This window comes from Zonotrichia leucophrys, unplaced genomic scaffold (assembly GCF_028769735.1).
Source record: "Zonotrichia leucophrys gambelii isolate GWCS_2022_RI unplaced genomic scaffold, RI_Zleu_2.0 Scaffold_420_44257, whole genome shotgun sequence".
NCBI classification, from domain to species: Eukaryota; Metazoa; Chordata; class Aves; order Passeriformes; family Passerellidae; genus Zonotrichia; species Zonotrichia leucophrys.
In genome coordinates, this window is record NW_026992625.1 from 28921 (window position 1) to 36804 (window position 7884).

Sequence of the window (7884 nt, forward strand, 5' to 3'; positions counted from 1 at the left end):
GTCCTGGCAAAATCTTTTGTTCTAGCTAATAAAAGAAGTTAGTTTAAATAAAAAAATGAAAAAAAAAAGTAGTTTTTCTTTACTTGACTGTTCTATTCATTGGTGGTATTTTGTGTGTTGTTTTATTTCTTGGTATTATTAACTCAGTGTAAGTTGTTTTTTGAGTGAACTAACTTTCTGGATGGGTTGGTTTGTATTTGAGGCAGGATTGATTTCAATAGGTTTCTTTCATAGACTTCTGATAGGTATTACTGGGGTTTTGGTTTTGTTTACTATATGCATAAACATACAGCTTTGGTTGGGCCAGCTGGGCTGCCGGAGTTTGTGGGTGTGAATTTATTTGATGGCTTTTGTTAAAGGCAGTTTGTAATTTTTGAAAGGTTTTTCAATGTAGTGGTTTTAAGGTGGTTTTTAAGAACTGATTGTATTGTTTCATGTTGTTTGTAGTTGGTGTACAGTAAGGGATGTGGTATGAGTTCTTGAACGTTATGGTTTTGGTGTTCCTAAGTTCCGTTTTCTTTCTCGTTCGATAGGTTTTTTTAGTTTTATTGTCGGTGACACGGGCATTTATGTGGTGGGTTTTTATAGGCAATATGTTTTTTAACTTGGGTAGTGATATTTTTTAGTATTTTAACAGTTTAGATTTTTTATTTTCATGCTTTGTATTAGTTTTTTTTTAATTTTAAAATAAGTTTTATAGATTATTGGTTTTTATTTGTGCGTTAGCATAAAGGTAGAGCTTTGGGGGCTTCTTTTAGTACTGTTTTGGGTCAGTTGTACAGTTTTGAGTCTAGTGACTTGGTTTGATTTAATTTTTAGTGGGTGTTTGTTTTTATTAGCAGTTGTGTCATTTTCAAGGTGTATTTGAGTTTTTTGGGGTTTTTGAGATATTGGTTTAGGAGGAAGTTGATGATGAGCATGTGCGGAGGTTTTGGGCTAGTTATAGTGGGATTTAAAATTTATTTTCGGTTAGGTTTATTTGAGTTTTTATTAGGGTTCAATGTTGTGGGATGTTTGTTCCGTTAGTAATAGAAATAGGTTTTGTTTTGATGTGCTGCGATGGCATGAGCGTGTGCTGCGTGCCGGTGCTGACAAAGGTACGGTATTGTTGTGGTTCTGGTCTGTTGGGTTAATGAACTTATTTGGTTTAATACAGAGATGAAAATAGAAATAAATATAAATTTAAAAATAAATATAACATTAGAGTGGTAAACATAAATATAGATAACAGATACATATATCAAACTATAATTCATGGTATAGAATTGTAACATATTATCATATAGATAAATGATAGTCTATTATATATAAACAAAGATATATAAATATAGATTGTAAATATAAAAATATTTAAATATAGTTAAAATTAATTGGGGGTTTTATTATGTTATAGGCTGGTGTTTTTAAAATAAATAATATAAATAGAAATAAAATAAAAATTCAGACACAAATATATATGGAAATACAAATATCTATAAATATTTAATTGTAATAAAAATAAGTAAAAGAAATATATAATAGAGAAATTTTATATCTATGATTATATTAGAAGGTATTCTCTCTAGTATATATATAATATCTATGACTATAATAAATAAAAATTATCAATATAAATATGGTTATAATTTTGAAAAAGAAAGTTACTTGTTAAATTTTAAATATGGTTTAAATAAAGGGGTGTCCTTGGTTTTTATTTGGTTAGAGGCAGGAGTTTTATTTTAAATGATATAAGTACTATAGATATGTGAATCTTAAGATAGAAATATGTAATAAATATATAAAGAGAAATTGCTAAACTGTGAATATAAATTTAAATATAGGAACGTAATATGAAGAGTTGTAGTATAGAATACAAATAACATACGGCAATATAAATTATAAATGGGAATATAAATATAAAAATACGTAAATACATGTCATGGTTTGAGCCTGGCACAGAGCCAGTGCCCCCATGAAAATGCCTCACCCTGGTGTCTGCTGTGAGATGTGACCAGGAATAAGCAAAACAGGCTCCAACTTAAACATAAAGAACACTTTATTACCTAAAACTACAGGAAAAATAGGGAAAGACTATAAGGAAAAGAAAAAAATTGAAAACCTTACAAAAACCACTTTTCCTCCTCCCCACTCCCTGACTTTCCCAATCCAATACATTCTCTCAAAAACACCAACTGCCCAACCCGGCACGACACTTTAGTATACTCAAACTGCAGTTCATGAAGAGGAAAGGAGTCCTTCTTGTTCCATAGGCTTCTGGAAACACACTGAAACCTCGGATGCTTCCTTGTCACTTCGGCACCGCCCGGGGGGGAAAAAAAAAGTCCTTTTGCCGCTTGTGACATGTTCCTTCCATGCCCAGTGCTCTCACCACCGAGACATGGTCAGAGCTGCTTTTAGGGTGGTCTTTCAAGGATGCCTTGTCTCACTCCAAAAAGGCACAGTCTCTGCTTTTGGGACAACTGTCCCCCCATATTTTTCCAACCCCCTGGGGCCGGGGGTCCTCACGAATGAACCCTCCTGGTTTTGAGGCACTGCCTCCCCCTAAATGCAGTCTGTGTCACAGGAACAACTGAGTCCATGGCTACAAGAAAAAGTCCAGCCAAAAGGCCACTCCAAATCATCTCTCCCCATCCAATCATCTCCACAATCTCCGGGCCAAAGTCCTTATCTCATCTCATCTCTCATCTCCCTTCTTATTCAGCTTCGAGGAGGATTAGCATTTTTGCAAGGCCCCAATCATGCAAGAAAGGGTTAAAAGTTTTCAGTCTCTGTCTGTCCTGGGACGAGATGATACTCCCACACGTGCTGCTGCTGCGGCCGGCCGGGCACTCTCTCCCTCCCCCCTTCTCCTCCTGGCTGGCTGCCATCACATTCGGTGCCGCCGGCTCTCTCTCTCCGGGGGGGGGCTGGCTGCCCGATGTCTCGATGTCTCTTGGGGCTCCGCCACCCTTCCATCCTTGAAAGCCCCCTCAACCCCCACCTCTGTCCAGGCCCCAGGCCTACCGCATGGCGGTCCCTCCCCCGCCCAGCAGCAGCGGGCCGGGCGGGGGGGGAAGAGATCTGACCTCTTCGCCCGACGATGTCCAAAAGAGGAAGTGCCAGGGCAGTGCCTTGCTTTTAACCCCTGTGTATTCTCGGAGGTGTGTCCAAACCCCACTGGCTACACCAGGTGTCAGTATGAAACCCAAAACCTTCATTGGTTTGACCACAGCTTCCCAGAATTCCCACTCCTTCCTGGTCAAACCATGACAATACAGTTTAAAAGAAAGGGAATTTTTGGCTTTTATTTAAGTAGAGGCAGGGGTTTTATTTTAAATAAGTGTTACAGAAGTAAAAATCTTGATGCAGAAATATATAACCAATGTATAAAAATATGTATAAAAATATGTAAAAATATATAAATAACTACTCACATCAGTTGTAATATAGAATATAAATTGATTTATAAATTGACATTGATAAAGATAATTGTATAAGTAAGCAATATACATTAATATACATTATAGAAACAAATATGAATATAAATAGGTTTTATCCTTATGTCTTTATATATAAAATATATATAAAGACATAAGGATAAAACCTATTTAAATATTATTTAAAAGAAAGAGTTGGGGTTTTTTTATTCTTATTGAGTTTGAGGCAGGGTTTTTATTTTAAATAATATGAATGTAAATATTATTGGTATGTATTTCTAAATATTGAGATATACAATCAAGATATAAATATATATATACAAACACAAAATAAAAGTACATACAGATAATAAGAAGAGATGTAATGGAGAATACAAGTAAGAGTATACATTAGTATAGATTTTAAATGTAAAAAAATTACTATGAACCTGAAAAATAGAATTTTAAAAAATATTAAAATACAGTTGAGAAGAAAGGGTTTTCTTTTTGGCTTTAGCTTGGGTGGAGGCAGGGGTTTTATTTTAAATAATCTAAGTGCTACAGAAGTAAAAATCCTAACACAGAAAGATGTAATAAATATATAAAGATCTGAATAAAAATATGAAAAAAAAAAGAAGTAAGAGGAACAGATGTAACATAGAATATAAATTTATAAATAAATCGGAAAATAGAAATGCAAAATCGAACACACATCAGTATACATTTTAAATATAAATGTGGAACTAAATTTGAAAAATATTATTTTAAAAAAAGATTAAATACAGTTGAAATGAAAGGGGTTTTTATTTGGCATGTATGGGTATATGCAGGGGTTTTATTTTGAATACTATAAGTGTTACAGAAGTAAAAATCCTAACTTATAAAAAGAAATGTATAAATGGACAGTATACATCAATATACATTATAAACAGAAATGTGAATATTATTAGGAAAAAATTTAAATTTTTTTTTTAAAGAAATTGTTGGGGTTTTTTTGTTTTGTTTTGTTTTGTCTTTTATCCAATTAGATTAGAGGCAGAAGTTTTTTGTCCTCTTCCCGGTTGTTTTGGGGCATTTATTTCAGAGGAGTTTTTGTCGGGGGTCGCCCCTGTTGTTTTTTGCTGCCTTCGCTGCCCGCAGCCCCGAGGCGCTCTGTGGCCCCGGCTGGGGTGGGCGGCAGTGCTGCCGCTTTGTGGGCAGAGCGCGGTACTGCAGTGGACAGGCCGCCATCTTGGGAGTGGCTTGTCGCGGGTGTCTCGGACTTTTCCTTGACCTTCTCAAGATGGCGGCGAAAAGGGCTGGGAAGTGGAGGACCCGGGTGGGTGTAAGTAGACTGCCTGCATGGAATACCGACGTCATGGCGGCCCCGACGGATTTTTCTGTGGCGTTTGAAGTGTATCCGACACATGCTGTGGGCTCACTGGTGCCGCGGGCGGGCGTATTTCTGCGTGTTTGTTATAGGCATCTGGCATAAACGCCTCTCTGTGCCGGGGTCCTCTCATGCCCGCTTTCCCGCCCTCAGAGAGCCGAGCCGGGCCGAATTGTTCCGAAGAGCCGAGTATGGCCGAAAAGAGCCGACTTGAGCCGAAGAGCTGAGTGTTGCCGAAAACAGGAGACTTGATCCGAAGAGCCGAGTGTTGCCGAAAACAGCCGAGTTTACCCGAAGAGCCGAGTGTTGCTGAAAACAGCTGAGTGTGGCCAAAAACAGCTGAGTTTACCCGAAGAGCCGAGTGTAGCTGAATTTAGCCGAGTGTAGCTGAAAACAGCCGAGGTTACCCCAAGAGCCGATGATAGCTGACTGGGCAGGGGCAGCGGGCGGGGCTCTCCGGGGCGGCGCCGGCCCCACTTGCCGGAGGAGCCGCCGGAGGAGCCGCTCTCCTGCCGGGAGCCGCGCTCCGTCGGGGGCCAGTGGCGAGCGCAGGGTTCGGCTGCTCGAAGTGCTGGGGCGGTGCCGTGGTTCGGAGGCGCTTTGTAGGCATTGATTGCATCATTGTGTTCGGTTTGCAGCGGGTGTACGCTGAGGGATACGATGTTCTTCCTGAGAGGTGCGATTCTCGGTGCCGGTGTGTGGGAATCCATAAAGTTAGAGGGTTTTTAGGAAATGGTTAAAAAAGAGTATTTAGGCCTCAGGATGTGGCCCGAAGTTCTGTTACAGCAGAAAAGTTTCCCAAGCAAGCAGAAAAGTTTCCCAAGCAGTAGACGTGACAAATAACAATAAGACTTTGTAGATTTGGCTTTAGGATGGCAACAAGTTTATTTAATGTATATCTTTAGAAGGTTACTGTGAATAGAGCTCTGTTCTTTGTCTTTTATGAACCAGTCTTTGTTTTAACTACTCTTACGTATGTTTTATAAGATTGGATGGAAAGCTTGTCAATATGTCTTGTTTTGGTGTGATTGGTTGAAATCTAAACTGAGATGGTTTTATGTCATTCCGTTTTACCCCACCTTCGGGGACATTTTCCTTTGGGCCAGCATGCTGTTAACATCTAACAATGTTCTGAGGCTGATGTACTAATAAACAAAAAAGGCTGGTCTGAATTTGTCCAGTGTGGTCCATATTTGGACTTTTTGCCGCGGCAAGTGGGTTCCTCTCTTAAGACGTGGGTTCCTGATACCATTGGATCTATAGCTACCCTGGTGCCCCGACACTGGTGGGGATGATAAAGGTTCGTTTCGGATTAGCTTTTGTAGTTGGATATGTTTTTTTTTGCCGGGGTATTATGTTTAAAAAGGCGTGCAATGGTTTTTAGGGGTTGTAGCATGAAGCAGCGGTTCGGATTTTAATTCTGTTGCGGTGGCTGTTATTAGCGTGAGTGTGTAGTGTTTTTTTGGAGGGCTTGAGGTAGCGTCGTGTCGTTCATAGCAGCGGGTTTTTAATCTTGATAATTGCATTTGTTTATCGTCTTCCAGGGCTTTTATTTATTTGGTTTGTTTGATTGTAGTGTATGTTTTATGGTTACGGGTAATTTGGGAGACATTGTTTATGGTTACATTTGTCTTTAGGCTTTGTGTTTATTTCTAGGTGTTATTTTTATTTTGATAGCTTGAGGCACTATGGGTTTATTCAGTTGGGAATAATTTTTTTATTGTAAATTGAAGTTGATTTGGTTTTGGTTTTTTTTTGTTGTTGTTATTGTTGTGGGTTTTTTTGTGTTTTTTTTTGTTTTTTTTTTTTTGTCCTTTCATGTATTTGATTGTTGTTTATCGGTTGTATTTTTAAGAATATGGGTATTTATATGGCGGATCTTTTCAACTAGTATTGAGTAGTTGTTTTCTTAGTTTTCAGTAGTTGAGATTTTTTTTCTATTTCGTTAATTAGGTCGGTTGTTATTTTTACAGAGGATTGGTTATTCTTTGAGTTAGTGTGGAGGTAGAATTTTGTTTATTTTTTTTTAGTATCCTTCAGGGTCAGTGGCACTGTTTGGAGTTTAGTAGGTTGGTTTGATTTCTTTTTTTAGTAGTTGTTGTAATTTGCTGTGTGTGTTTCTATAGGGTTTTCTTTTATCTTGGTTCCATTTTTCTGATGTGATGAGAATTGTTATTGAAAAGAGTGTTCTTTGTTTTTTCGCTGACACTTGTTTGGCTGTTGGAGGTGTCTTGCTGTTTTTAGAAGATATTGGTGGGAATTTGATGCTGTTTGTTCTGTCATTTTCATTAGAAATTGGATTTTAAATATACAATTATAACTCTCAATATATTAGAAAAAAAGAAATAGATGTGTAGAAATGGGAATGAGCCAACGTTATTTTTATATATTCAGTCAATTTTTAAAATTTAACATGTAACATAAGTCATTATATGTTACAATAAGTTATTCTATTTTTTAATAGAGTATTGTGTATGTTTATAGATATATGAATAGAGAATATAAGTGGAAATACAACCCAAACAAAAACACAAATATAGAAATGTATTGCAACTATATGCAGATATATAAAAATTAATAATAAATTGTAAATATAAAATAACATAAATTGATACAATATAAAATACAAGTAATACTGTATATATCTTATTAAAATATATTATAGGAAATGGATATAAAATAGATATAAATATAGTACATGGATGTGATATATCTATCATTTGTTGTATATTATGATAAATAGATATAAATATAAAAAATAAATTTAGGTAGTTTAAAATAATGGATGGTTTTGTTTTTTCTTTGCCAAAGCAGGGGTTTTAGTATAAAAATTACAAATACAAATAATTTAAAGGTAGAAATCTAAGCTTAGAAATATATCATAAACATATTAAAGATTTATACAAAACTTAGAAATATAAGGAAAAATAAGTTGTAGCAGTAGATATGGTACATAATTTAAAAAGTAATTCCCGTATATTTTTCTAATAAGATGCATATTATATATAGTTATTAATATAAGGCATCAATATAAACTATAAATATAAATTTGAATATAGTCATGCAAGCTATAAATATAAAAATATTTCAATATAGTTTAAAAGAAGGGGTTTTTGTATT